Source organism: Halichoerus grypus, chromosome 15, assembly GCF_964656455.1.
Source record: "Halichoerus grypus chromosome 15, mHalGry1.hap1.1, whole genome shotgun sequence".
Lineage (NCBI taxonomy): Eukaryota > Metazoa > Chordata > Mammalia > Carnivora > Phocidae > Halichoerus > Halichoerus grypus.
Genome location: NC_135726.1, coordinates 27,340,698 through 27,368,327, shown reverse-complemented (window position 1 = coordinate 27,368,327; position 27,630 = coordinate 27,340,698). Strand labels below are relative to the sequence as shown.

Here is a 27,630-nt window from a genome sequence, read left to right as displayed (position 1 = left end):
GCCCCTCAGGCCTATTCCAGCACTAGTGTTCTATGTCACTAATTTTCAAAACCTGTTTTACTAAAATGTTTCCATTGTGTAAAACAGTGCCTTTGGGATCAGCCTACACGAGAGTCTAAAGACAACTGAGCCAAGAAGAAGCCACTGAACAACACTTATTTATTTTTATAGACGAGGAAACCCTTTTTGGCATGTTTAAAAAGACACCTCATCTACCACTGTTAGTCCAGGGAGATGTGGCCTTTCTCTTGGGCTGGGGCTACTCTGTTAGTCAGGGTCATTTATCCGTCCGTCGCAACCCATGACAGCTTCTTCTGCTCTGTGCAGCTACTAAATTCAGTTTGTATGGATTTGTCTTGGAATCACAGCCTCGATGCTGCGTTTGATTCAGCTTGGGTGGGGTGATGCTCAGGTCTTTTGTAGAAGAGTTCATGGCCCTGACCAGTTAGAGAGTGGTGTGCCTTCGGGGAGCCAGGAAATCTTGCTCGCTGACTCATTAACGCACAAACATAGCAGGCCTTGCCCTCGGTATTTGCGAAGCAGGTAGAAGTTGATGTGGATGTGTTCCTGACCCAGAAGGTAAATGTTTTGCAGGCGCATGCACTAATCACCCGAATGCGAAGGCAGAAAATGCGTGGGCCAGATGGAGGGCTGGGGCTCTTGTATGTAAGGAGCAGCTATTGGATGCTCAGGACCCAAGGGAGGTTTTCTGGAGGAGATAGCATTTCAGCTGGCCCCAAAGGAATCCGTAAGATTTGGGAACTGATACGGTGTACTTTCTCTGTCAAAACATGGCCCACGGAGAACAAGAAAAATAGCAGTTGAGACGCTCACAGTACCAAGTCTGGAGGCTACAGCTGAGGGGGCGGAGGAAGGGCGGCTTCCTTCGGAAGATCGTCAGGGCAGATCACTTCCCCTCCCTGTGCAGAGCACTCCATTCTCAAAATGGTGGGGTTAGTGCGACAGATGGTCACCTGCTTTCTGCTCTAACTTCTGAAAATCCAGCCCGAGCTCCTTGTTTTCTCAGAGGCACTAATGGGCAGCTACCATCCATTAGGTGGTTCTGATGGCCGTGCAAGGTGCTGAGTGCTTCATGTGCACCAGAAACACCCAGGGAGGTCAAGGCATTTGCTCACCAGGGACATCTATTCACTTAGCAGACGGTGAATAAATACTTCCGTGTACCAGGTCAGGTACTGCCCTCGGCGCAAAACGATGAGCAATACAAGGATGGCCTGTGTCCTCATGGGGCTTAGACAGTTTTATAGAGGAGAGCAACAATCAACACACGCACACAAAGCAATCTCATTACAAACTGTGGAAAATACAGGCGTTTTGGGAGAGAGGCTAGTGGGAGGCTTGTAATTTAGTTCGGGTGTGTTGGGGGAAGGGCAGCAGAATTCAGACCCAGACCTTCCGAGTCCAGAGCTCAGTTCACGATGACTCTGCTTCTTCCCAGCTGAGATCTCTGTAGGGTCCCTGAGTGAGTCAGAGAGAAGTTAGGTCTCAAAAGCCCCCAGGTTCGCCTCCTTTCCTCACAGCCCAGCCACCCCCCAGGTTACGACCTCAGGGCGCATACCTGTCTGCCTGACTTAGGGGGAAACATGACTCCTGCAGAGACACCTCTTTGAGGTGAAGTCAGAGAGCAGCCCTACCACCCAAACTCTCCTTTTCATCCAGCTCCTCAGGGCTCGTGAGTCTCAGGTCCTCCTAAGACAGTCGTTAAGCTTTCCTCAAAGGTCATGTTATGGAAAACCCCTGTTTAAATCTGCCAGTTGTAATCACAAAGGGCATCAGTGAGAAAAACCTCTCGCATGGAGTCTGTGTTCATGGTGACACCGCCGGGTCACAATCTGGGACACCGGAGCCCTGTGCACAGAAGCAGGGATCCTGTTGCAGGCGTCCCTGGGCCCTGCCACTGCCCATGGGTGCCTGATCAAGTTCAGGGTCTCCCAGCTAAATGCAGCTCTAGGGAACTTCCGGGCAGGGGCCCAGGACAGGGAGGGAGCCAGTGCGTTCATGCATCAGAGATGCTTCTCCTCTGCCCAGGATTTTCCTTCAGGAAGCACTCACAGCACCACTGTCCCCCCAGCACTCTGCTATGGTTCTTGTCTGTGCTCCTTGTTCTCCCTCATGTGTCCCCCAAGCCCGACTGTCTTCCCTGCGGCCAGGCTGCTGGGTCCTTCCTCTCCCGCCTCCTCACCTTTCCTTTCCTACAACTCTTGCTCCCGCTTCAGCCCTCCCAGCTCAATTCCCTGGGTATCCGCCTCTTCACAAAGTTTTCGTAAAGAGCAAAAGTTTAATTTGTGTTTGTTCATTAAATAAATTAATCAAATAGGCCTTTTTATGGTGTACTATTTTGTACACATAAAAAGAATATATGAGGGCCTCCTGGGTGGCTCAGTCGTTAAGTGTCTGCCTTCCGCTCAGGTCATGATCCCAGGGTCCTGGGATCGAGCCCCGCATCGGGCTCCCTGCTCCGAGGGAAGCCTGCTTCTCCCTCTCCCACCCCACCTGCTTGTGTTCCCTCTCTCGCTGTGGCTCTCTCTCTCTGTCAAATAAATAAATAAAATCTTAAAAAAAAAAAAAAGAATATGTGACATCAATACGAAGTGTTAATAAAAAGCTCATTTTGCCAAGTTAAACCTCCTACGTGACCCACCCCTAGAGTGACAGCCTCTTTAACTGGTCATTTTTCTCCTTTCTCCCCGGTGTAATCCAATGTCCACATGCCTGCTGAAGCAGCCTTTGCCCGGCTCAGCTCCTCTCCCAGTCTCTCTCTCTCTCTCTCTCTCTCTCTCTCTCTCTCTCTCACACACACACACACACACACACACACACACACACCCCTCTGAAGTCCCCAGAGCATGCAGGCCAGGGCTGGCCGGCACCCTGCACTCTGCTGTCTCCCTCCCTGCCTTGGAGCGCACACTTTCCTTTACCTGGAATAACCCCGCCCACATGTCCCACATCTCTGCCTGTCACGCCCACCTGTCCTAGGCCGAGAAGTGTCATGGTTCTCCCAAAGCCACACCTGATTTCTCCGTCAGCTCTGCTTCCTCCTCCTCTGAGCCCCTTTAGAACATGGGTGGTTTTTCTTTTCTCTTGCGACATCTGACATTTTGCTGCTTTTTATTAAGGTTAGTTTTTTTCTAGATCTTACCTCACATAAGGGATTATAAGCCTCTTGTGGACCATCCCCTGTCTTTGGATTTGCAGGGCCTAAGCAGAGCACCAGGCACATAATAGATGCTCAATAAATAATTGGATTACAAGAAGTTGAACAGTCCTCCAAAGCCCAACTCACATCTTCTTCCCTGAAACCCTGTGAAAAGAGGCACCCATTCGTCCCCCTAGGGAGACCAGGGGCTCCTTGGGCAGGAATATGGTTGATTCTTGATGAATACTGCCTGGGTGAAGGAATATTTGCAAGTATTCTGCCCAAGATAGAGGGCTAGACTGAATGCTAAGGCAAAAAAAAAAAAAAAAAAAAAAAAATTGTTAACCTGTGCCACTTCTTGATAAATAATTTCCATGTTTGGAATTGCAAATTAAGTATCCTGTAAAGACAAAGCAATTATGATATTGAGTGTGTATTTTCACAAATACCAGTTAAGGATCACAGCTCTCAGAAAATTACTCATAAAGATTTGAAGTCCCTCTATAAGTGTCTTTGAGGGTTAGGGGTTCTGAGGGAGATTTTGTCTGCACAGTCTCCCTTGTCCTTGCCTTGACCACAACACAAACTGCTTTGCTTTAAAGAACAATGCTGGGACGCCTGGGTGGCTCAGCTGGTTAAGTGTCTGCCTTCAGCTCAGGTCATGATCTCAGGGTCCTGGGATTGAGTCCCACATCAGGCTCCCTGCTTGGTGAGAGTCTGTTTCTTCATCTCCTCCCCGCTCCTGCTCTCTCTCATTCTATGTCTCTCAAATAAATAAATAAAATCTTTTTTAAAAAATAAAGAACAATGCTAAGGGAGTGCCTGGGTGGCTCAGTCAGTTGAGCTGAGCATCTGCCTTCGGCTCAGGTCATGATCTCAGGGTCCTGGGATAGAGCTCCGCATCAGGCTCTCCGCTCAGCAGGGAGTCTGCTTGTCCCCTTCCCTCTGCTGCTCCCCTGCTTGTGCTCTCTCTCTCTCCCTCTCAAATAAATAAATAAAATCTTAAAAAAAAAAAAAAAACAATGCTAAGAAAAACATGCACAATTCTTTGAAATAATTTTTAACAGTATATGTATGCCTTTCATTTTTGCTATCATAACAGAGAATTTATCATACAAAAACCTCTGCCACCCTTAACTGTTATTTCTGTTTTTCTGTGATATTCTCCAGTCCTTGTCCATATGTAGCAAAGAAACTTTCATTTCTGCGAGAAATGAAATCAGGGTACTGATGTGAACATGAAATCATTATGAATGTGAAATCTAAGAAACAAACTTTGTGAGCTCCTACTAGGTACAAAATCCTGTGCTGAGAGCGGGGGGGATGCAAGGAGTTTGTCCACTGAACAGGCACCTGCTCTGCGCCTAGAGCTGCTCTGGTCTTTGAGGTGCAGCGGTGAATAAGACAGAGCCACCAAAGAGAGAGAAAAGTAGTATGTCAGGGGCAGGTAAGCTAAGAAGGAAAATAAAGCCCAGGAAGGGGAATAGAGGGAGCTGAGGGTGGTCAGAGACATCCCCTCCAAGGTAAATTTAAGCACAGATTTGAAGGAAGTGTGGGAGAGTGGGAAGAGTATCCCCAGCAGAGGGAACAGCAAAGGCCCTGACATGGGGCCTCACGTGTTTAAGGGCTGGCGAATGGCGGGGTGGGGAAAGAGGAGGTCAGGAGAGGGCGCAGGAGGCTCGCATTAGCCGTGTGTGAGGCCGTAGCAGGGACTTGCTTGAGCTTCCATTCTGAGCGGGAGTCTTTGGAAAGTACTGATCTCACTGTGCAGAACAGCCTGGGAACAAGGACTAGAAGCAGGAAGATACTTAGGCAACTGTTGGAGTTACTCAAGAGAGACACTGTGGTGACTTCGATCAGGACAATAGTGCTTTAGGGAGACAGTAGGGCGGTCGGGTTCTGGACCTGTTTTGAAGGCAAAGCCAACAGGATTTCCTTTCCTATTGATTGTTGAGCGTGAGAGAAAGAAGGAGTCAAGGGTGAGTCCAAGGTTTGGGGCCCGAGTAACTGATAAAATGGAGATGCTGCTCACTGAGACATAGAAGAACACAGGAGGAACAGGTTTGGGTGGCAGAGTCAGGAGTTTTGTTTGAAAACATGAAGCTAGATATGCTTCCTTCTAAAGTCATGGCGGACACCGCCACAGCCTTCTTCCCTGCTAAACTCAAATGGAGCCCCAACATCTCAACACTGTGCTTCAGAAACTCACTCCTAGAATGAAAACTGTTCCACTTTCCTGGTATTGACAGAAAATCCAGTGAATGTGCTTTGGGGAGGGCAGTCTTGGGGAAGAGGCTATTCCTATGGACTGGCATGATCTGGGACAGTTTCAAGGAGGAGCGGATTTTGAGGTGGGCTTTCTTATCAGTTAGGGGGCTGTTGGTTTCAAGTAACAGAGAACACAGCCCAAAGTGGCTTAAACCATATAGGAAATTATTAGCTCACAGACCAAAAAGCCTGGAAATTAGGCAGTCCCAGCGTTGCCCAATGAAGCCATCATGGACCCAGGTCTTTCTGCCTTTGCATTCTGTCAGCCTCAGCACATTAGCTGGCTCCTCGCTACAGCAGCTCCGGGTAGCATGGATTCACACACCTCAATCCAGGTGCAATAAGGGTACTAACCCTTCCTTGTTTCAGAAGCCCCACTGGTAGACTTGCCCTTAAGTCTCATTGGACAGCTTTGGGTCACATATCTCTTCTTAAGGCAGTCACTGGCTAGGCAGGTGGAGTTACATGAGGAGCTTAGACCAGTCAGGAAGAGTTACAGACATTAGAACACAGCTGCTACTTGGCCGGCAAGGAAGAGAGGGTACAAGGTGGCTGGTTTGGCCACCAACAGTGTCTGCCCAGCCTTGAATTGCCGGGCGGAATCGGTGCTGAGAAATAGGAAGGGAAGGGGTTCTAGGTGGGATGAAAAGCTTGAGCAGAGGCACAGAAGCATAAAATACAAGGTAGGTCCATCGGACAAACTGGCTGGGTTGATGAATTGTGCACAGTGTGGCAGGAAGGCCAGGAAGAAACCATGACCACAAAGCTTGTGGATAATCTTGGATAATCAAGGGTCTTCAGAACAGTCCTTGAAAAACCACAGATCTTAAAAATCATTCCATCTCAAGGAAGGAATTCTTGAAGAACTTGGAGGCTTGGACAGTTAGAATAGGAAAGGCTACTCCTAAGTAATAAGTGATAAGTAATAAGTAATAAGTGATAATTCTCCTGAGCAGTTCTACTTTGTGCCCAAGATGGAATGGCCTCAGCTTAAGTCCTGGGCTGAGGCCAGGGTTAGTTGATGGCTCTTGGGTAGGAAGCAGAGCATGCGGGACAGAGTATTTCCATTTGGAAAACATAGCCAGAAACTGATTCTGAGTCTTGGTCATCCCTGCTTTCATTCAGGCTGTGTATCAGACCATTTCGGTTGCCAGTGATAGAAATCCTGCCCACACTGTCTTAAATAAAAAAGAAACTTAACAACACCTGTCACTGAAAAGTCTGGATCCAAGGGCTCCAAAGACATCATCAGCACGTGATGTGTGTCCTCTCCACTTTCCTCTACCTTAACGTCACTCTCAGATGGGCTCACCCCTCAGGGCTGCCAGGTGGGCCGCCTCAGCCTCAGCTTTCAATCCCCTTACAAAGTGTCAGTTTCCTTCCTGCATATCCCAGGAAAAGGCTTACTGCTTCTCACTGATTCTAATTGGCTGACATTCCTGTCCCTGAACTAACCGGCCGTGGCTTTGAGGAACGCAGTGTGCTCAGACCTCACCTTCACGACACTGACCCAGAGCCGGGGAGGGGGGCGGCACTGCAAACTCCTGATAGAAGAGTTATGGAAACCAGAATGCAGCTGGCAAAAAGGTGAAACAATACTAGGATGTCCCAAGCCACGAACATCCAATCCAAGATTCTACCTCCACTTCCTAGGAATATCTAGCATCTTGTATTCCACCGTGCCCTTATGTGTTTTCCACCCTGTAACAAGCCATCACAGACATCTCATTTAATCCCCACAATATCCCTAAGAAGGTGGCTGGGTGGGAAGTCTCCCACCCCACAGATGAGGGTCAGAGAAATCAAATTGTTTACTCAGGGTCATCCAGATAGGAATAGCAGGTCTGGCCTTGGAATCCAGGTCTTGTGGCACTGAGATCAGTGTTCTAGCCTACTATGCCAGGAAAATTGCCCATTACATTTATGACTCACTCTGAGTCTGCATGCATATTTGAAGAGAGAAGTTCTCAAAACTGCACAAATGAAATCAAGTTGAAGAGTCAGCTCAAGGAGTTACCATCACTTGAAGGCTTGCGATATGTAAATGGTAAAATAAAGAACATCATTAAGCTCAAGGGCATGTTTTAATAACAGTTAATTAACTTGTACAAAACAGTCAGCAAATATTTCCCCCTTCTGCTGAGATGGGTCCTGGGAAGGATTGTAATAGAGAACCCCAGGTGGCCAAGTGTGAGCTGGATTTTCCTAACAGCCTCCTTTATAAAGAAGAGCTTGCCTGTGGGTGAGTCTCCTCTCGCTCCCCACCTCACCCTCCCCTTGCCATCACACAAACCATCATCAGCTGATGGGTCTGCAGATCACGTGGCAGAATTCAGTCTGCTCCCAAGGCTGGTACCCTGAGCTTTTCCCTACAGGAGTCATTTCAGTACCGGGGGATTGTGTGCCCACCGCCCTTCTCATCTGAACTCCAGCTCCAGTTGGCCAGCCAGGCTGCCATTTTCTCTGATCACCTCCTGATCAGAGAAAATGGCAGGGTGGATTCAAACGCACCCTGTTACATTTCTGGGTGTTTGTAAGTACTTTTTCTGGGGTCCAGATAGAACCAGAAGGCTTCAGGCGAGAAGGCACTAACTACTGTTTCCAGTTCTCGGAGGCCCTGTCATGAGGACAACAAATTAGGCTTGTTCCCTACAGAAGGAGCAAGGGCAGAAATTATAGGGAGTAGGAAATTATCTTCCACCCTCAAAGTAGGACCACACCAAGGAGGAGAGAGGGAAGTCCCATGTCAAGTGAGTTGATCAGGCCAGAAACTTGAGTTTATAATTCACTAAGAATATACATGAAGGTTGCAAGGTAAATTGTAGGTACTGTACGATGTCCTCACTGGTTATTAGTCTCTGAGTAGCAGGGCAGTAACAGGACTAAGTGGGATAGTCAGAGGGACTCCAAGTCCCTCAGCTGGTTCCCCAGATGCCAGGATTCTGCCAGGAGCCTCTCAGATGAAGGCTCGGGGAAGCAGTGAGCCCCGTGCTGTACGGCCCAGCCTCAGCAGGGCACCAGGGTGCAAGGAGAGCAGGGTCAGCCCAAGAGGGAGTCGGGATGAGCGGGGGCACTCTAGCACCTCGGTTAGACCACAGGCTTTGCGGTTAAACAGAAGCCTGGCTCTGCTGCCTACCACCTGTGCAACCTTGAGCGAAGGAGTCCACTTCTCCTGGCGTCCATGTCCTCCTCTACGACCTGAGCATAAGAAGAGTACCTTCCTCCAAGAGTGAGGGTGAAGTGAGATGGTGCATGCGAACCACTGAGCACGCTGTCCAGCGCAGAGCAGAGCAGTTCCTCAGCATGTTCCCCTTGGGCTGTCCGCCTCTTCCGTCCCACCCTGGGGTCTGGGTCCTCCCCAGGGGCTCCACTGTTGCTTCAGTACCCACCCTCCCTGAGGACTGTCGCCTCACCAAGTTGTCAGATGGGGAGCAGCTCATCCAGTACCCTCACTGGGAACATTCAAGTGGACTCACGGGCGCCCTACACACCTACTCCTGGTGCCGGCCCAGTCTTGCTGTGCCTCGGGGGGCAGTTGGGTGGGCCCTGTGTTCAGAGGCTAGTGACACCCCGCTGCTCTGGTATGCTGCCTTCCTACCACTCCCTGGGCCTTTCTGGCAGGCGGAGTCCGAGGCGCCCCGAGGAGGTGCCATGCTGGAGCCCGACTGAGGCTGCAGTAGGGCTTATGGGTGATGGGCCGGCACGCTTGCCTCCTTCCAGGAGTTCATCTGGGGAGCTGCTCTCTCCTGACCTCTGAGTGTCCGATAGTGGCAACAGCCTCCTCTGGAGCCAAGTGCTTGAGCAGGAAACAGCGTCACCCTCCTCCGGCCTCCCCTAGCCTGGCCCAGGGTCTGGCCAGCTCTCCCAAAAAGGCTGTCTCGGGGACCCTGGGTCTGTTGCCAGGACCGGTCCCCCCACCTCCCCCGCCACAGCAGCGTGTGACTCGTCTTATCAGAGAGATTAGCAGGAAGGAAGCCTGGGATGTGGAGTCAGAAGACCGCAGTCAGAGCCCCAGCACGGCTGCTTGCCAGCTTGTGACCTTGAGCAAGTCACATTACCTTTCCAAACTTCTGCTTTTTCTCCTGGAAGACGGGGAGAAAGAGGATGGCTGTCCTTTCGCCTTAACAGAATACATGTGAATGTCAAATAAGATAGCCCATAATGTAATGCTTAGGTGTTTGAGAAGCCTTTAAAGAAAGCCAGAGGTGAATTTGAGAAATGGAACTATTTTTTACAGTCCAGTGGGGCAGATGTTGACTACTCTTTTCATCCATTTGGTTTTGGTGGGCGAAAGCAGGCACTCTTAACTGGACTAATCAGATTAGTTTCAACGCTGATCTTTATGTTACCCTGCTGGGTCCCTCTCGGGTCCAACCCCCAGTAAGAGGCAGGTGGAGCTCTGACCTAATGGGCTGCACACTTGCGTCGTCTTCTGGAAACAGCTGGGGGATGTGTGAGCGGCTGAGTGGGAGAGAGGAGCCAACGTTGAGCCTCCACCTCCTCCTCAGTCTGGGAGTGGGAGGGAGATGTCAAGTCTTCCTGGGATCAAGCTCCCAATTAAAAACAAAACAAAACAAAAACCTTGTTGAAATTCTAATTGAATTTTGTGGGGATTTTTTAATAATATTAAGTGCTCCCATTCAAGAACATATGTCTTTTCTTCAAATCTGTTTTATTGCCTTTAGTAAAATATCCTTTTTTTAAAAAATATAACGTATCTAGTAAAAATACACAAATCCTAATGTACAACTTGATGAATTTTCACAAAGTGAACACACCCAGGTACTCGACACCCAAGTCAAGACAAAGAACATGGCTAGCACTGCTCTCTTCTCATCATCCCCCCCACCTGGGAAGCCATCCTCCTGACTTCCAACAGCACAGATCAGTTTTGCCTATTTTGGTATTTTATATAAATAGAATCCTACAGTATTCCATTGTCTTTCACTTAACATTCAGGTTTATCCATTCTGCTGTGTATATAGTTATAGTTGTTTCTCTGCATTGTTGTATAGTATTACATTGTGTGACTGACCACAATTCTATTTATTCCTTCCCCAAATGATGGAGGTGACTTCTGATTTTGAGTTATTATCAGTAGTGCTGCTAGGAACATTCTTGTTCATGGCTTTCGGTGAACATACATAAACATTTCTCTTGGGTATACACCAAAGAACGGAACTATTGGATAGTAAATTTTTATAGTTTTCTTCACGTAGGTTCTGTAGGTTTCTTGTATAATTTATCCCTAGATATTTATCATCTTGTCACTGTTGTGAATGAGCTATTTGCTTTTCTTTCTTTCTTAGGTACTTATTGCTAGGGGAAAAAAACATTAATTTTTGAGTATTTATCTTAGATTCAGCCACCTTACCATTTCTCTTATTAATTATAGTAGACTTTAAGAAAACAATAGTCTCTTAATTTTTCTGGATATACAGATATCATCAAAAAGGTATTTTAGCTCTTGTCTTACATCATTGACACCATTTTCTTGCTTTACTACATTGGATGGTAGTAGTAGATCTTGATAAGTACTAATGGTGATTACTGCCATCCTTATCCAGCTCTAGATTTTAATGGAAATGATTTTAGAATGTCACTGTTTATAATCATATTTTCTGTTGGACTTTGGTAAACAGTTTTTATTTTGTATAAGTAATTAGCTTCTGTTCCTGGTTTTTAATGAAGAATGATTTAAATGTTACCAAGTACATTTTCAGCATCTATTGATGTGAGCAAATAGCTTTTCCCTCTTTGTGGTTGCCATGGATAATACTGTTGAACTACTCACATTCCTAGAATGAACAGATCTCATTGTAACATGTTTTTTCTCATGAGACTTGGCTATATTCAATGTGATAATTTTCTAAAATAATTTTTTGCATCACTTTTAATAAATAGAATGGTCTGTAGTGTTCTTTCTTCTGCTAGCTTCTTCATGTTTTAGTAATTAAAGTTATGATGACTTCATAGCACTAATTGCGGAATTCTCCATCTCTTAGTATGACCGAGGATCCTTGTAATAATGTTGGAATTGTCTGTTGCTAAAGGTTGGATAAAATTCACTGAATCTATCTGGCACTAAATACCTCGTGCCATTTTCAGTAACAGATCTTTAATCATCTTTCTAACTTTTTCTATGGTAATTTGTTTTTTCAAATGTTCCTCTACTTATTTGGTCAATTTTAGGGATTTATATTTGGCTAGGGAATTACCAGATTTTCATGTTTGTGGCCATAGAGCTGCGTGTAATGTTCTTTTATGATTTTGTCTTTCTCTTCTGCAGCTGTGGGTGGGTCTCCTTTCTCATTTCTGATCTTTGTATATTTGCTCTTCTCTTAATTGGTCTCATTAGGTTTTATTTTACTTATTATATTTATTTATATTATCTGCTATTCCACTATTTTTTAACCTTACGAATTCCAGCTTTTAACTTTACTAATTTATAATCATAGTTTCTTTTGTTTTGGTTCGTTCTTTTTGTGATCTCTTAAGAAAAGGACCAAGTCCTTTTATTCTTCATATTTCTTCTTTAATCATATGGGCCTTGAATTTCCTCTGAGCATGACTTTTTCTCTGTCCCATGAGAATTGGTATGAAATGTTCTCTTTTACTGCTTTCTAGATAATTTGTCATTTCCCTTTCGATTTCCTCTTTAATCCTAGATTTATCTAGGAGTGGGTTTCTTAATTTCTAAGTCAGTATTTTTCTTCTTACCTTTTTTTAATTTCTAGTTTTGTTGATTTGTGATCAGATACTGTGGTCTATGAAAGCTTTCCTTTGTAAAATTTGTTAAGGTTTTATCTCTGAAACCCAATATACGGTCAATTTTTGTAAATGATTCAGGTCCTTAAAAGTAGTCCATTCTGTATTCAAGGAATGTAAGGTCCTGCATATTTCTAATAATTCAAGTTATATGATTCATTTCCTTTGTTATCTTAGTTAATATTTGCCGTATTGGGCTCCCTGCTCAGCAGGGAGTCTGTTTCTCTCTCTCTTTCTCTTTCTCTCTCCCTCTATCCCTCCCCACTGCTCGTTTTCTCTCTTTCTCGCTATCAAATAATTTTTTAAAAAGCATTCCTTTTATCATTACAGATATATTTATCCTCTGCAATTTTTTTTAACTAAAACTCCCCTTTGTCTAATTAATTTTGACACTCCTACTTTCTTTCCATTTGCATGTGCCTGGTATCTATTTGTCTATGCATTTATTTTCAACATTTCTGTGTACTTTTATTTTAATTAGTTTTCTTATAAATATCATGTACCTGGGTTTTATTTTTTGTTTTAATTTTTTAACCCAATCTCACATCTGCTGTCTTTTAGTGAGAAATTTAGCCCATTGACTGATGTACTTGATTTTGTTCCTTCCATCTAATGGTATGTCTTTAATTTCCTTCCATCATTATTTCTGTGTTTTTCTTTCTTCTCGTTTGTGCTGGTTCAATGTAGTTGCTTTGCATTCCCTTCTTTTCCCATGTCAATCTGGAAGTTCTCTACTTTTCCATTGTATTAAAGGTTACATTCTTTTCCTCTTAATTCATAATCAAATATATACTGCTCCACTATTATTTGAAATCAAGATAACACAAAATAACTACTTCTCCCTCCAGGATGCTTCAGTTCCTCCCTGCTTTTCTCTGCTTCAGTGGGATGAGACCTTAGAATTATTTCCCAGTCCACTACTTAAGATGAGACCTTGGAAGACTTTTACTGTCTTCCTCTTCAACTCCTTGATTTTGTTAGGATGATTTAATATTTTTAGCTTTGGGCCGCTGTTGGAATTTTCCCTCGTAGTATGGCCCTTCTATTTTCAGAGTCCTTATTTACCAGTTCCATTTAGGTTTAGGAGAAAGGGGAGGGAGCAAGTGTGCAAGCAAGTGTCTGTATTTGTCATAGTTTCCTGACCTGTTCATTTTCCCCCCACAATAAGGTCTCTGTTCTGCTGCATCTGTTTTTTGTTGCTTTAAGTATTTTTCATGTGTTGGTGGTAAACTCTGTGAATTCTTGCGTATCTGAAAATATCTTTTGCCTTGAAAAATGATGGGCAAAGTATTTGAGGGGCTTTGGTTCTCTTTTCTGAGTAGTCTACAGATGGTATTCCATGCTCTTTTAGCTTCTAGTGTTTCAGATGAGAAGTCTGATGTCACTCTGATTTTTTTGTTTTCTTGTAGGCAATTTGTTCTTTCTGTTTGGAAGCTTTTATTTTTATTTTTTTAAGAATTTATTTATTTGAGAGAGAGAAAAAAAACGTGCAGGGGGAAGGGCAGAGGGAGAGGGAGAGAGAGAATCTCAAGCAGATTCTGCACTAAGCGCGGAGCCCAACACCGGGCTCGATCCCACGACCCTGAGATTATGACCTGAGCTGAAACCAAGAGTCGGACACTTAACTGACTGTCTGGAAGCTTTTAAAGTTTTGTGTTCATCCTCAAAGTTGAAGAACTTTACGGGGATAACCTTTGTGTATGTTTCTTCTTGTCATCCTTCCTGGAACTTTGTGAACTCTTGCAGTCTGCAGACTCAGATCTTTTTTCAACACAGGGGAGTTGTCTTCTATTTGTCATTTAATTACTGGCTCTCCTCCATCAGTTCCTTTTTCTTTTTCTAGAACTCCCAGTATTCTCAGGTTAGATCTCCCTGGGTCTGTTCTCCAGCCTTTTATCTTTTCTCTCATGAATTCTGTCTCCATATTTTTGCCCTAGACTTGGAGAATTTTTCCATTTGGTCTTCCAGGCCGCTAACTCACATCTCAACAGGGATTCACCTACTATAGTTGGGAAGACTTTTTTTTTTTTTTTTAAATATGCAGTAAGTCTTTCATGTCTGCCCTGAATTGCTTTAGGGCACATGTGATTTTCTGTTTGACTTGTCATTTGTCTCTTGGAGCAGCCCTACTTCAGCAGGCATGTGCTGCAGTGCTTGTCCTGACTGATCTTCTGCTAGTGGGACTTGGAAGCATGTTGGGAGTGGTCTTTGTACTTGGTTGGTGCCTCTGGTTATGGAGTCCAGAGCAGCAGCACTCCACTGTGGAGTGAAGCTACCCTTGCCCTCGGGGCCAGTTCTGTCAAAGCAGGTGAGCCACCAGCAGGCTCTTGGGTCATCTGGAGGAGCCCTTTGCCCTTGGCCTCCCTGTTCTCCTTCAGCCCCAGAGGCAGAGGCTCGGGTGATGTGCAGCCCCTGTGATCAGCTGCTTCTTGGCCCCCTGAGGTCCAGGGATACCTGGGCCAGTCAAGCAAAGATCCCCTCCCCTTCCTGCCTCCCCAGACTCCCACAAACATACTGGGCTCCACAGACCTCTCTTGGCCAGGCTCTTCCCAGCATCTGCAGCTTTTGCTCCTTGCTCTGACATTCTCTGAAGTGGGTCTTCATATAAAAGGGAGAAATCCCCACACCAGTTTTTCAGTCTTATCTCCCATATGTACCCCCACCTGTCCAAAAGCCTCAGCAGTTCTCTGATTGAGGATGGGCAGATAGATCGGAGGTGCTAATCTCCTTCAGGTTGCTCTGTTCCCAGAGTCACTGTCATCTTCTCTCCGTTTCCAGTGGGTCAGCTGAGACTGGGTAAACCCTTGCCCTTCCATTCCTAGGGCGGGCTGTCATTATGCCCAGGCACTCTATCACCCCGCCCCCACCCCCTAAAGCCCCCTCCACTCTTTCATCTGCTGGAATCAGATTAGACACTGAACTAGATTCCAGAATCATATGTTCCAGGGTCCCTTGCATTGTGGGCTGGGAGCTGTTGATGACTCTTGAGATTATTTGCTCTAGTAACCGGGACACAGTGTTGAATAACAGTGAAGCCCATGGTGGGAAAGTTTTTGGGGTTTTTGTTTTGTTTTGTTTTGTTTTCAATTCTCCTTCCATTCTTCTGATTATGAGAAACAGAAAGTCTTGAGTTTGGTGTTACTATGTCTTTGACACCTCTTTAACACTTATTAATCTCCCTTTTAACAAAAAAGAGAACAGGTGTCATGCTCAGAGTCTTTGGTATGCAACACTATTTGCCTTTGGCTGGGGTGGGGAAGACTGACAGGGGAGGAGGTTTAGAAGGAAAATCAGTAGTTCAGTGAGGGACCTCTTTGGTCTGCAGTGCCTGGTGCATGTCTAAGTGGAGAGGATGAGTAGGCAGTCCAAAGTCTGAGCCCTGGGGCATTCCAGTGTTTAGAGATTGGATTCCTTCCTCGTTGTCAACCAGTGCATAGGTACCTTTCCCACTTGTTGGCTAAGTGCCTTTACATTGGCTAACTCAAGAGGTTTGCTTCCCATCACTTCTGGGCCACTTCTCGGAAGCCGAGGCCACGTGATTGTCATTAGTGTTCCATGTGTCTAACCCAGCAGCACTTACTTAAGTGCAAACAGGGACTGTGGCCAAACTTCCAGCTGTGTAGAGCCTCCTGGTTGGCCGTGCATCTTGTCAGATCCATGGGGTGTGTGGTATCCTCCAACAAGGCTGCCTGAAAAGATGGAAGCAAGCTGGACCTGTTTCACAAGTTTGAACATGGTTCATACTAAATGTTCCAGATTCACTGGACCTGTCAAATTCCTGGCTACTACCCATATTTATTAGGGCAACAACAACAACAACAACAACAAAAGGAGAAGAAGAAATCTGCCATTATTTAGCACTTTTCCTTCCTACCAACATGCTGGAAATGTTTATTCTGCCAGCAGCATGTGGCTAATGTCACTTAATCAGCTCTTTGAAGGGGTGACAGTGCCGACAGGATTGGTGGGGCCTGTTTGGTTGCCGGAGCACCCTGGCCCTGCCCACAGTAGGCAGCCAGACTCAGGTCCCACCTGACAAGGCGCATCAGCCTGTCCAGTTTTTTTCAGAAGCCAGAAATCAGTATCTTTTTGTGAGAATTCTCCTGATTTATAAACATTTGCTCCAATAAAAAACAAAACTAAACAGGGGCGCCTGGGTGGCTCAGTCGTTAAGCATCTGCCTTCGGCTCAGGTCATGATCCCAGGGTCCTGGGATCGAGCCCCACATCGGGCTCCCTGCTCCACGGGAAGCCTGCTTCTCCCTCTCCCTCTGCTTGTGTTCCCTCTCTCGCTCTCTCTCTCTCTGTCAAATAAATAAAAATTAAAAAAAAAAAAAAAAAAAAAAAAAAAAACAAAACTAAACAAACAAACAAACAAAACAAAACAAAAAAAACTCAAAACCACTGCAAGCCGGACAAAACACATCTCCTTCTCTCTGGCCCAAGTCCAGGCTACAGATGGCCAATTTGAGGCCTCTGCTCTGGGACAGTGGGCCAGCCAGTCACTCTGATTCTTGTACCTTCCCCTGTTACTGCAAAATGGGGTCACCACCAGGGCCACTGGGATGGAGGTAATAGAGGGAACCCTGTTTCAATCCCCAGTTCTACTGTTTACCGGCTCTGTGACACTGGCCAAACAGTCGGTCAACCTCCCTAAGCCTCAGTGTCCTTATCTGTAAAATGGGGATAACTGTGTTACTCATCCCTGAGATCTGTTGTGAGGATTCCATGAGATAATATACGTAAATACCTAGTCCAAAGTTAGTGTTTAATCAGTAGGAGCTGTTATTCTTCAAATAATACGTGTAGAAATGCTGGGAGAACTTAAAAGGAAGCGTTGGTTATTCATCGCTGTGAGGGGCAGTGACACTAGCCAGACCACGAAGCTCCTCGCTGTGTCTGCAGCAGTGGGAGGCAGCAGGCCTGTTCCACGAATGGCCTCACTCAGCTGTCTCACCTTTATTTTGTGCATGAAAGCGATGGCAGGGATAATATTCCTGAGGTCCTGGGACTTGCTGTGCAGGACAACCCGGTGCCGCGGCCCCACAGCCCCCCCGTGAGCTGGTGTCAGAGGCTGGCTGCCCTCCCACACGCGGGCCCTGCCACACTCAGCCTCGGGCAGCCCTCCCCGTCCAGGAATGAGGGCCGCTAGGGAAACAGAGGGAGAGTTTTTGTCATCTCCTTCGAGAGCAGTGAGGGTTGGGTGCATGCCGTGCCTCCTGCCTGAGAGCAGGGCCGGGAGAAGTGTTAGTCTGAGGTTGGACAGGGGAGCCCCGTGTAGCTCTGGCCCCCGAGCCCCGTTGCTGCTTCTCATTTTGACGTGACATCGCGGTCCAAGCTGCTCCTGTACACAGCTCTTTGTTCTTTGTAGAAAGCACTGCCAGGCACACACTTGGCTTCTGATGGTCCATTATTTGAGGCTCAGAGTATGGTAACAGGCTTGAAACAACAGACCCCACCCTGCGCAGCCGAATATTTGCTTGGGGGTTCCTGCACGACCGGCAGAAGAGCCCCAGGACTGATGTGTGAGCCGTGCGAGTCAGCAATTCCATGTTGGAGCTGGGGAAGGCTGGAGCCTTCCAAGGGCAGGGGCAGCACCACCAGGGAAGGCCCATCAGGAACTGGAGCCACACACCAAAATTAGACTGAGCGCACCATTAGCCTCACACTGCAGGAATGCCACCTCCTCACGAGGGAGCGCGATCCACACCGAAGAGACAAGAACCGTGCCTTGCTTGCACTTAGGAGGTGTTAGGAGGTGTTTATTGAATTGAATTTCATTCTCAGCAGCCCTATTTGTATCCAATGCTGGAAACTTGTGTGTATTCTCTGCCCCTCCCACCAGCCTTCCCAGTCCCTAACCACCCCTGCTCCCAGACCATCCTGATCAGTATGCTTGTTGGAGCTCAAAGCACAGAGGATGCAAAAGTGCCCTAGGGCAGTTGTCTCGGCAGTCGGCTGTGGTGATAATAAGCAAAAATGAATGTGGTGGAGCCACATGGAAGTGGCAGGGATCTCCCCGGACAGACTCCACCTGTTCATTTGTTGTTCACGCCTTCTGCAACCGTGTGTCTGGCTCTGGGGCTTTCAGCCCAGGGAGAGAGCCGAGATGCACCACAAGGAATCAGAATATCAGGTAGAGGGCGTTGAGTGGAGCGGATACAGGGCTGGGAGGGGTCGGTGGAAGAGCCAGGTCAGGGGCACCTGGGTGGCTCCATCAGTTAAGCGTCAATTCTTGGTTTTGGCTCAGGTCATGATCTCAGGGTCATGGGATCGAGCCCCACTTCGGGCTCCATGCTCAGCGGGGAGTCTGCTTGTCTGTCTCCCTCTGCTCCTTGCCCCCACTCGAGTGCTCTCTTTCTCTCTCTCTCTCTCAAATAAATAAATAAAATATTAAAAAAAGAAGAAGAAGAAGAAGAGCCAGGACACGGGTTCATCTGATGAGGATTTAGTGATGACTGGATGTTTAACAAGGACTAAGAGTTTCCGATTCAGTGTTGGGACCCCTTCTTAATGTGGAAATGCCTTTCCCCATCCTTTCCAGTTGGCCAGCACTCTTGCCCCTCATCAGTCCCATCTCCATCCCCTGACGGTGCTGGAGGGTCATCAATGTTTCTTGGAAATTGTGGTCCACGGTCTGTCCATAGAGTGGTTAGGAGCTTGGGCTCTTGGGAAGACCTGCCTTTCCTGACCCTGAGAAAGCTCATTAACTTCTCTGTTAGCCAGTTTCCTTGAGGGAACCAAACCTTTCCCTAAGGCTGGATGCCAGGAAGTGAGGTCCGAGGATTTGTTGGAAGGAGTAAAGGTGTGAATGTCCATGAAGCCCTCAGCATATTCTGGTACCTGTGGGGGTCCAACAGATGCTGGCCACCATTGTTCTTCCCCACGAGCCAACCTCACTGCCCCATGTGTGCCGAGTGGTGTGCTTTTGAGAGAGCTCAGACAGTAGGCAGTAGGCATGTCTCTTTTGTCTTTACCTGAAATCCTAATGAGCATCTGACTGAGTGGACAGATTCTCAGGATGGCAGCTTGTGCGGCCCATCCTCCTTGGGCCTTGGGCCGCTTGATTTCATCTGAGCCCATTTCAGACTTGACTCACATTCACAGCCCCTCAGCTGCTAGCCACTGGCCCAGAAGCAGGTCTCCTCAGCATGGGCTCAGAGACCGTGAGCGACCAGGATCTGCTTACCCTCCTGTTGGCCTCACAGATGAGCAACAGAGCCATCGATGGAGCCCCAATTCCATTGCGTGTCAAGCCTAGCCAAGGCAAAAATTGGCCGAGGGGGCACAGCTGGGCTCCCAGCAGTATCTGCTCCACCTGCAGCCTGAGGGGATGCCTCCGGCCGCGAGAGCAGGACACACTGCCCCACCCCAGCATCCCAAGAGAGGGGAATGGATGTGGAAGCCCACAAAGTGATTTCTGTGCACTCTCTCTTTTGGGCTGCAACCATACCGTAGTGGTTATTAATGAGGAGCTTCCATCTCCTTGAGAAGGGCTGGGGTGGGAAGCAGCGGAGGCCACGGCGGGGCCATTTCAATCCACCACACAGAGAGCAGCATCCTTTCTGGGCCACATCCATGGGCAGGGAAGGAAGGCCGGCTGGGTTGGGGTTTGCTCTGTTTTTCTGCGACTCTATTTCTCTTGGTCTGGCAAGACAGGCCCTCACCTGGAATTCTCCCTCACCTTCTTTCAAAGACTCAATAAAGGGATGACGCAGAGGGAACCAGAAGAATGTAGTACAGAAAGGCTCAGAGACCTGAGTGCAGACATGGCCCTCTTTGTCCAGTGAAAGTTGGCATGACAACTGACCGCTGCTGTTTGCTTTGAGGGAGACGTGAGTTACCTTGGAGAGGAATGTGGATTCAGACTTACTCTTGGCAGACTTTAGAAGTGTTGCCCCCAGCGGGCATGAGAAATGTGACTTCCCCCCAAGGAGCTCTGTTTCGGTGATCTGTACCTTTTGCCTTGAACTCTCCTTGGCAGAGATCTGAGAAGGGTGCTTTTTGTTTGCCTCCTTGCTTCAGAACGCTCACCTAGCATTGTCTGCCATGTGGGGCCCCATGGCAGATCTCAGAGTAGTCCCCTGATTGCATGCCGAGTCGTCTGAAGTGAAGAACGGGGGATTCTTTTCATGCCCCTTTGTCTCTGCAAGTTGGTGGTGGTGTTTTGGTGGCCTTCCTCCCAATCACATGGTAAGAAGCGGAAGAAAAACAAGCCCTCATTTAAAAAGAACAGTAAGGGGAAAACCTTTTCCAGGCTGCCTAGGTCTGGAATCTAGAAGAGAAGCAAGAGGAGTGAAGTTCCTGATGCTGTTTTGGGCTTGTGGGGCAGTGGGCAGTGCTTGGGGATCGCTGGCCCCTGCAAATGCCTACAGGAGAAAGTGACCTGCAGCCTGACTTGGCCGCTGTAAAGTGGGGCTGGGGCAGATGCTTTCCTGCAGTGGTGGAGCCCTCAGAGCCCCGAGAAGCTAAGCGGGCACCAGACACCCCCTTTTGGGTCAGAAAGTCTGTGTGGCTAGTCCTGTGTCCTGTTGCCGTCCTTCCTTCCAAACAAACTCCCCGGGGGCTCTGCGGTCATCATCTTTTCAGTGTGGCTGAAGCACCAAAGGAAACACGGTGGCTCGTGTAACTGAGTAGCCTGGGGGTGGCTGGATCCAGGTATGTGCTACCTGACTGGGCAGGTGGGGAGCAGGGGCTCACCCCAGGAACTTGGGCTAGAGATCGGAAGAGTCCCCATGGTGGGAGGAAGGATGGTTCTCTCCAAAGGAGGGGAGAATAGAAGTTGGGCAAACAAAAACAGCAGATGTCCGCTACAACCCTCATTTGCCATTTACAAAGCTCATCTTTGCTCATAGGCGGATTCCGCAGTGAGTCACCGCTGCACCCCACAGCGAGTGGCAAGGGAGCCGTGAGGAACCCAGATAGGAGCCCTCCCACAGATTGTCAGAGTCCCACCTGGTCTGCTTAGATGACAGAGCCTGTCATCTTGGGGTTGGAAGAGGAGAATCTTTAGATGGCTCGAGTTGGCGAACGTCTTGTCTGTGAGCTGTCTGCCAGAGACAGTGGGCTCTGCTGGTCTTGTCTCACTTCCCTGTGGTTCATGAGACCACATCCAGGGGCTAATGAACAGGGATCATAAATAATGAACAAACATACTGTAGACAGGCAGGGGCAAGGGTTGTTGTTGTTGTTGTTTCCCCAAGGATTGAACAAGATGAGCAAAGCTCTGCGGCCTCACTGCTGCATTCTCCACAAAATATAATTAAAAGGCTGTGCACCCTGCCCCCCAATGTATATTATTCCTATATTAAACATCATGTACTAATAAGAATACTGCATTATGTCAGCAGAAGAAAGGGTAATCTAGCATCTGCCCTAGTCAGGCAGATGGGATACAGAAATGTTACTTAGATTTAGGCAGTAAAATCGACATTGAACCAATTTGCCTCACTCACAGGCTTTTACCATGTTTAATGAAAGCTCACGTCTTTACATAAGGCATTATAGAAAAGGTTCAGAAGCCACAAAGCTCTCTGTCATGTCTTCACAACATAACCAATGAATTTAACACAATGGCTTTGGATTTTCCCAGAAGTGAGCATAGAGTGGGCAACATAAGGTGTCTGTATGTCCTGACCCTTAGAAAACCCATGAGAGGGGCGCCTGGGTGGCTCAGTCGCTAAACGTCTGCCTTCGGCTCAGGTCATGGTCCTAGGGTCCTGGGATCGACCTCCGCATCGGGCTCCCTGCTCGGCGGGGAGTCTGCTTCTCCCCCTCCCTCTGCTTCTCCCCCTGCTCGTGCTCTCTCTCTCTATCTCTGTGTCTCAAATGAATAAATGAAAAAAATCTTTAAAAAAAAAAAAAGGGGGCGCCTGGGTGGCTCAGTCGTTAAGTATCTGCCTTCGGCTCAGGTCATGATCCCAGGGTCCTGGGATCGAGCCCCGCATCGCTTCTCCCTCTCCCTCTGCCTGTCGCTCCCCCTGCTTGTGCTCTCTCTCTGTGTGTCAAATAAAAAATAAAAAATCTTTAAAAAAAAAATATAAGAGGGGTGCCTGGGTGGCTCAGTCGTTAAGCGTCTGCCTTCGGCTCAGGTCATGATCCCAGGGTCCTGGGATCGAGCCCCACATCGGGCTCCCTGCTCAGTGGGGAGTCTGCTTCTCCGTCTCCCACTCCCCCTGCTAGTGTTCCCTCTCTCACTGTATCTCTCTCTGTCAAATGAATAAATAAAATCTTTAAAAATATATATATATATATATAAGAAAACCATGAGAACCAAGGTTAGGGGTAAAAGGGAGTGAACTCACGCCGGTGAGTGAGGGAGTAATTCTAATTAACATCAGTAGGAAAAGGGCCACAGATTCTGGCCCCTAAGGAGGAAGACCAGTCAGCACCCAAGGTTGGGAGACGGGATTTACAGCCAGGGGTTGAGATGGCGGGGTAGGTTGGGGAAGCACATTCATCCTGGCCCACAGTTTAAAGGCCCCCTACCTTCACAGGAAGGAGTCACATGTAAAGCTGCCATTTTAGAGCTGAAGAGTTCCTAAACAATCGTGTTTCATTCAGCCACCCAGCCAACATTAACTGATCATTCACGATGTCTGAGCACTGCTTGGGGCACTGTGGTCAGTGAACAAGACAGACAAGGTCCTTGCCCTCATAAAGCTCGTTGGAATGTGGGGAGACGGTATACGAGTAAATATATATATTGGGCATTGGTACATGCCATCAAGGAAAAGAAGGCAGGAGAAAGGGAATGATAGAAGGAGCAGGCTTTTTTAGCCAGAGTGGTCTGAGGAGGTGACGTTTGAGCAGAACTGGAATTTTGCAAGGTATGCAGGTCTCTATTTCAGCTGCTCAATCTTTTGTCCATCAAGGGCCCCTTCAATTTTTTGCACCCATGTTTTATGAACTGTGAGATTCCAAAAGGACTATATTTGACAAAAAGCTATGACCATGGAACTGGGTTGACCTGAGTGAAGCAGGGTCACCACAGGAAATTGACACAGCCCAAGTCCAAAGCCAGGGCAACACATATAGGACATGTCCACGCTCACTGTAGGTGGTCAGTGGTGGAGCCAAGGCCAGGCCCCAGGTCTCCTGAGTAACTAAACTGGGGTCTAAGCCGCCACAGTAAATGGAGCATTTCCTAAAAACACTGGCATGGATTAGGAGGCCAAGGCTATCCTCATAGGAGGATGCACGTCTAACACCGCGGTGGAGCCCCAGGCCAAGGTGATAACGCTGACCGAAGAGGGGTGGGCAGACTCCCCAGCTCTCTGGGGACTTCTTCTGCCCACTCGACCTGGGGTTGTGGTGCTTGTTAGTGGCCACACTGCGTAAGAACCTGGGTCTTCTGGCTCCAAGTCCAAGACATGATGTGTGCCTCTAATCCAAGGCCAGGGTCCCAGGATTCAGACCAGCCACACTGCCATGAAGAGAAAAAGGGACAGAGCTCTAGAAGGCAGTGCTCTGAGCATCACACCCTCCTGGAATGAGAGCTGGCATGTGGCCCCCCTCACCCCCACCACCAAAAGTCTTGGGAAAGGGCAAGGTCCACGATGTTTTCCAGATAATGGCAGCAGAGGCTCTGTCCTGGAATCACAACAAGTCCTGGCCTTGCCCCTGGCTCCGTCTGGTGACAATTGGCAGCTGACATCATTGCTTCTGGCCCGAGTTACCCCTTATTAAAAATGGCATCTTTATAACAGATTTCTGCAAGTCACTGTCAACAGGACATATCCCTTGTTTCGTACCAGTCATTCCCCTGGGGGACTGATTTGTTTAATACTATTATTTTAAATACCCTTCTATTCTATGTTATTCTTAGAATATCAAGTTTTAAATATAGTCTTAATTACTAAGGGATCTTATCTGTTTTTTTAAATAATTTTTCTCAAACCATACAGCTTCATCCCATTGTGAAATAGCCGGATTTTAAGTTGGATCTTTCTTCTCTTCTTTTCAAATAGCTGAAAGGTCCAATTTGTGCTCACACGCCTCACTCGAGCCCAGCCTGTAAAGCCAGGGGTCCCCCAGCCTCTGGCTCGTCCCATCCAGGTTTTGTAGCTTTCTGCCTTTATTAGGAGAAATGTGCTCATGGTCAGGCAGCCTCCCCAACAGCTGACTTTGAAACTGGGACGAGCTCCCATCCACGAGCAACCCGAGTGTCCACTGATCGGGGCATGGCTGAATGACTCAGGCCCCGCTCAGACAAGGGGACACTGAGCAGTCAGTGACAACTCCTGGATGACAGGCACACCGTGTGATTCCGTTTCAGGAAAGACCGTATGCACACAGGCTCTCAGATAATAGGACTGAAATATACACCAACATGTGGTTGGTGCTTCCCTCCAGGTGGTGGGATGGCTGATTTTTTTTTTTCCTTCTTTTTCGCTTAGCTGTATAAGTTGGAATCCCCCCTAAGTGTTCCAGCAACAGGCCTTTCCGTCAGAGCTGGGGAAGGGAAGGAGGAAAGAGCTGCCATTTAAAAGTGATCCACGCTTAGAGCAGAACGAATGGCAGAAGTCACAGTGGTTTATGGGGGACACATTTTTTTAAAATTTTAATAGGTGGCTGTTTGTTTTAATGCCTATTATGAAAAAATATAAGTTGTACAATAACCCTATGTGATCAGCTCCCCGCTGCCCTCTCTGACCTCATCCCCTCACTCTCCCTGGTACTTACTCCATTCCAGCCCCACTGGCTCTTCACCATTCTTCTAATACACAGGGTACCCCAGGGCCTTTGCACTTGCTGTTCTCTCTATTCGAAATGTTCTTCCTCACATATATGCAGTGTTCAGTCCTCATCATTCAGGCCTCAGTTTCACACACCACCTCCTTCCCTGGCTCCTAACTCTGCACCCCAACCCCCATCACTCTACCCTTCTTGTGTTCATCGCTCTATAATATTTATTCATTTAGTTCTTTGTTTTCTATCTTCCCCAGCTACACGGTGAGTCATTTGAAGTCAAGGGCTATGTCTGTCCTGTTCACCACTGCCTGTATGAATAGCACCTGACATGTAGTAGTCAGTTCTGTGGATGAGAGGAAGAGGGAGCCATCCCCGTCAGGAGAGCTCTGGCCATGCCAGTCAAGGAAGCTTAGACCAGAGTGAAACTTCTGACCTCCCATCAGGGCCTCCGGGTCCCACTGCCTCTGCTCTCTTGGAACTCTGGGAAATCAGAAATCAGGGTCTCAGCGTAGTTACCTTGTAAACACACACATCTTACCTCTGCCCAGCCAGTGGTCTCTGAGCCAGTCATTCAGAACATGGATATCCTCTGGCCCCACCAACACCTCATTCATTTAGATCAAGACACTGCTGCCCTGGGTAGGAGGGGGACCCAGACCCAGGAGACAAGACTAGAAGTTTAGCCCTGCTTTGGCACTGATCGGTCTGTGACTTTTATACTTTTCTTTTTAGGATTTTATTTATTTATTTGTGGGGGGGGCGGGGCAGTGCACAAGCAGGGGGAGTATCAGGCAGAGGGAAAGGGAGAAGCAGGCTCCCCGCTGAGCAGGGAGCACGTTGCAGGGCTCGATCCCAAGACCCTGGGATCATGACCTGAGCCGAAAGCAGATGCTTAACCAACTGAGCCACCCAGGCGCCCCCAGTCTGTGACTTTTAAATAATACCAGCAATTGGCCATTAATGGGCCTGACTGTGTGCCAGGTCCTCCCCACACATTCTTTAATACTGCTGACAGCCCTGGGAGGGACAGAGTCATTATCCCCATTTGACAGAGTGGTGAGGTTGACAACCTGCCCACAGTCTACACTGTTAGCAAATAGGAGAGTCAGGGTGTGTCCAGCTCCTAATAGGTGCTCATTATATATTTGTGGAATGAAGGGAGGGAAGGAGGGAGGGAGGGAGGGAGGGAGGGAGGAAGGAAGGAAGGAAGGAAGGAAGGAAGGAAGGAAGGAAGGAAGGAAGGAAGGGTGGGAGGGAGGGAGGGAGGGAAGGAGGGAGGGAGGGAGTCCTCTAGGGAACTGGGGCTGCTGCAGGCCGGAAACACCCACCTCCCATCCACCCCTGGCCCTGCCCACACAGTACCTTCTGGACCACTGTTGACTGCTCTGCTTTGTCCTCACTCTTGGCGGCATCCACAGAGTCAGGGGCCAGGGTCTCTCCTGCAGGTCACACCCCACTGGGCAGGACACTTCGACCCTCTGTCAAGTGTAAGTAAATATGAGTACAGTAGGTGGGAGCTTCCATAGGGAAGAGGAGAGGTAGGGCCTTCAACAGGGCCCTCTCTCCGCCTGTGATCCTTGGGTGCCTCCCCTCAAGCTGGTCTGCTGTTCCTGCCAGCATTCTCAGGCTGGCCGGTGTTTGTGACGTCTCCCACACTGGGTTTAGCTTCCTGTTGACACGTTTTCCAGGAGGTTGGGTGGAACCCTCCATCGGGAGGAAACATCAGACCCACGCCCACGCCAGATCCAGAGCAGCAATCCTGACTGGGATCTCTGGCTTCCAGTCCCACCTGCCGGCCCAGGAAGTGCCTTCTGTTCCTTCAGCACACATTTCCCCAGCACCCCATGTGCCTGCCGGGGAGGGGGGCTCTGGAAGATACGAAGAGCCCACTTAGAGAGTGCCACCTTGGCATGTTCTGGTCCCCTCTCTGGAGTCCTGTCTCTCTCCCTGTTTGTGCAGCCGGCTCGTGCACCACCATCCATGCTGCTCCCAAGCCCACACTGTAGGTCCTCCTCTTGTATCTCTCGCCACTAGTATTTTTCTTCTTGGTGTCATTTACTCCAATTATAATTTAATTAATCATTTGTGAAACTGCTTATTCAGTATCTACCTTCTGCCATAGAATTCAGGCTCCATTGTGTCTGCCAGCTCACTCTTAGGTCCCCAGCACCTGACACAGTGCCTGGTACATAGTAGCTACCCAAACAATGTGTGAAAAGTGCATTAGGGCATGAGTGAATGAATGAACAGAGATGTTTACAGAATACCCTCAAAGAACCCTCCAAATTATTTTTGGGAACTAGAGATTTTAAGACAGAAGGGGGAAAAAAATCTTTCTACTTTGCAATTGGTAGATGTTTTTCTCACCTGATGTCACCCACCAGTCCTCCACCTCAGGGGAGCATTAAGGGAATTCAGAGGCCTGTGGCACAATAGAGAAGCCTCTGGGAATTCTGTCCCTGCTCTGCCACAAGCTAACCATGTGCCTGTAGGCAAGTCTTTTCTTTCTAAGTGATTGGTTCCCACCTGGATAAGGACTATTTCTATGTTGGCTCCAAGGAGGACCATTTCCCTGTCCCAGGCAGAGGGCATCATGGTAGGAACATGTCCTCTGTTATCAGATGGCCCCAGGGTTGATTTGGCAGTTCAGCAGTGTCACTGGGAAACCCCTGTACCCCTTTGATATGCCATCCTCAGGGTGGTGGCATTTAACCTCACGGTCACAAGATGGCTGCCATGGCG

The 27,630-nt window shown here is 48.0% G+C and overlaps 1 protein-coding gene and 1 long non-coding RNA gene across 2 annotated transcripts in view; one reads left to right on the top strand and one right to left on the bottom strand.

Annotated features, from left to right (window-relative positions):
• GNAO1 (G protein subunit alpha o1) overlaps positions 1 to 27,630 on the top strand; it is a 165,270-nt gene that overhangs the window by 50,654 nt on the left and 86,986 nt on the right. The gene's annotated exons all lie outside the window — the stretch shown is intronic.
• On the bottom strand, positions 141 to 26,489 carry LOC144380199 (uncharacterized). Its single transcript, XR_013444102.1, has 2 exons — positions 26,251 to 26,489; positions 141 to 1,479 (listed from the first exon to the last, which is right to left on the bottom strand). It is a non-coding gene; the product is annotated as an uncharacterized LOC144380199 (long non-coding RNA).